Raw genomic sequence first — 3,005 nt, forward strand, 5'->3', positions numbered from 1 at the left:
AAAAAAAATAGAAGGATAAATTTAGTTGTAGAATCTAAAAGAGGAAGAGAAAAAAGAAAGGTTTGGGGAAATAAGAGGACAAATTTTAAAAATTTAATAAGGATAAAAGAGTAAAAAATCAGTGTCTCACAAGTTGTGTCTCAGTGTCTCACCAAATTGGAGGTACACAAATTTAGTATCTCCATGTCCATTCGTGTCCTCCCGTGTCCTTCGAAAATCTGTATCTCACCAAACCAAACAACAGACATGTGTCACCGTATCCATGTCTCATTGAGACATGGACATCAACCAAACACTACCTATGGTTCCTATTATACATGACAAATATATATATATATATATAGCAACATTATTCTTGTTTGCATTTAATTCCTAACAAGATCTCAGATTTAAATTACATGAATATAAAAAATAAATGTGAAGAGATTTATATATATGTATAGACTACTATATGCTCCTTATTGCTAATAAAGAAATTTTATATACGTTAGACATAGATAAATACAAAAGTAAGCACATGAATATTTACCTTGCACCATAGGAACAGGTGCGCACCGGAGAAGAGAAGACGGGCCAGCAACAGGCTTGAACCGACGACGACGACGCAGATAGAGACGGCAACGCGACAGGCAGCTCCTAGAGACCGAATTCTGAACCTGAAAATGATAGTTTAAACAATATATTGATCAAATATTTCAATATTAACTGGTGCCAAGCTTATCACAAATGATCAAATAACCAGCCATTAGGATACAAGAAGATTTAATGGAGATCTAAATTATGGTCTAGAGACTTAATTGGTTTGCTATACTAAACATCTCGGATGCTTTTAGAATCTCTTTTTCCTTCTGAGACAACAATGGATTTCCAATTCTAACCTGAGAATTTAGTTGATCATTGATAGATTCAACTAGTCGTAGTTCAATGTTTAACATAGTAAATTTTTGACATCTGTTTGCCGTGCCAAAAATCTCTTGCATACAATGTCAATACAGTAGTATTCTTGCGTTCAGAACCCCAAAAGCTAAATTTATTAGTTTATATATGATTTTTGATTAACTTGTTATACGTGAACAGATTATTTGCCTAACTTAAGGACCAAAAACTTATTGATTCAGTTCTTTGGTTTCAATTCTAAGAATTATTAGCAATCTGCATGATTTTACATTATTTTGGCTTGTGCATATTAAAAGAGAAGAAGAACATGTCTGGCGTTGCAGCGGCAACATTTCACAGAGATACCGGTGCGTCTTGCAAGTCAGAATTTTGCTTCATCCCCTTTTGAGTTGGCCATGACTGGTTGTGTTCGAAAAGTGTAAGTAATGACCAACATGTTTAGGTCTGTTCTGCTCCTCTCCACTTGTTTCCTTGTAGGGCAACACTCTTTGTGCTGCTGCATCTATAGTAACCCCTACAACACATACACAACAATAAAATAAATTAATGCCCAAACACCTCCCAAACGAAAAGTAATTGCTTGCTTAAGGCGTGTGAATTTCGTTCATTATTCAATATAAATATAAAATAAAATATTTAAAATTTTTTATTATTAACAACCTTAACTTGTGGTGAACTAAATCTATATAATAATGAAGTATTGACTAAAGAGAGATCATATTTTTAATTATAAGTTAATTACCTTGGATATGGAGAATCTTTAATGGGTTTTTGACCGTATTTCCTCTAAGCCCATAGATCAGAGGGAACTACTTCCTCACTTTGTCTACTACTTGGTGATGCTGTTGCTGGAATACAAATTGACTTCTTTGCTTGAGTTTTCCTGAACAAGTTTTACAACAACAATAACTACTTTTTACTTTTTGATTAATTATCTCATAAATCTAAATCTAATTCAAATAGACACAAGAGAATATCTCTTTAGTATAGCTAGTTATTGATGAAACAGGAGTCTTTAGGTAGTTTTTTATTAAAAAGTAGTACTAATTGAAAAGATAAGCTTACTTATTAATTAGTGTTAAAAGCTCCGTTAGTGATAATTGTTATAGTGACAGCCACAATATCCTACTAGCTTTCTACTTTTCATGTGGGTTAAATCCCATGACAAGCCTCCATCATCAACTCTTCAACCTCAGTAATCCATTTATTAATCAATTATATCTCACGAGGACAAAACCCATCATCATTTGAACAAGTATATATAATAATAAAAAAGAAAACCTATCTAACTGGGAAGTGCGATCCTCATCATGCATGAAAAGAATCAAAGTAAAAGAAAATGATAAAAAATAATTATTTAAAACAATCGTATCTGACCTTCGGTTATTAACAGGAGCTGAGATCTGCACTACCATTGGTCCTGCGTTGTCCACCAAGCAATAAGCAGAAGAAGGCTAAATTGAAACCAAATCAAGAAAAAAATGTATAATGTGAACCAAAATTGAAATCTGAGACCAAATTGAAAGGGTGATTTTTCAGATGCCAATAATCTGAACCAAGAGTATGGGCATACCTAGGATTGGGACCAGAGGGAGGAGAGAGCAGATCGATGGTGGACCCACCAGCAGGGGGAAGCGTCATGCAACTGGTACTGACGGGCGGTGCTACACGGTGGCAAGGATTCACGATTGGAGATTTGTTTCGCGCCTCTGCTCCCGTTCTTGTTCGCACCAAGAAAATAGGAAAGAAAAAAAACATAACTGAAGAATTAGGGATGAGCGCTTATCAGAGACGAGAAGACGAGCCAGCAGCAGGTCCAAACCGACGATAACGACGACGAGGACAGGTCTAGGCTTGACGAAGAGGGAAGAGACGGCATCGCGACCAGCAACTCCAAAACGACCTTCTGGCGACGCAAGGAGATGCGCAGACCTTCGACGGCGAGAGCTACTACAGGAGAGGGCTGCTTAAGGTGAGAGCTTCCAGAAGAGAGTGCTTCGACGACTGGAAAGGCATAGGGAGTCAGGGCTGAGGGTTAGGGCTAGTGGGGAGTGTATAACGAAGGAGAAGAGCGCGGTGAGTGCTTTTCGAAGAAGGAGTAGTATACA

Source organism: Arachis ipaensis, chromosome B07, assembly GCF_000816755.2.
Source record: "Arachis ipaensis cultivar K30076 chromosome B07, Araip1.1, whole genome shotgun sequence".
NCBI lineage: Eukaryota > Viridiplantae > Streptophyta > Magnoliopsida > Fabales > Fabaceae > Arachis > Arachis ipaensis.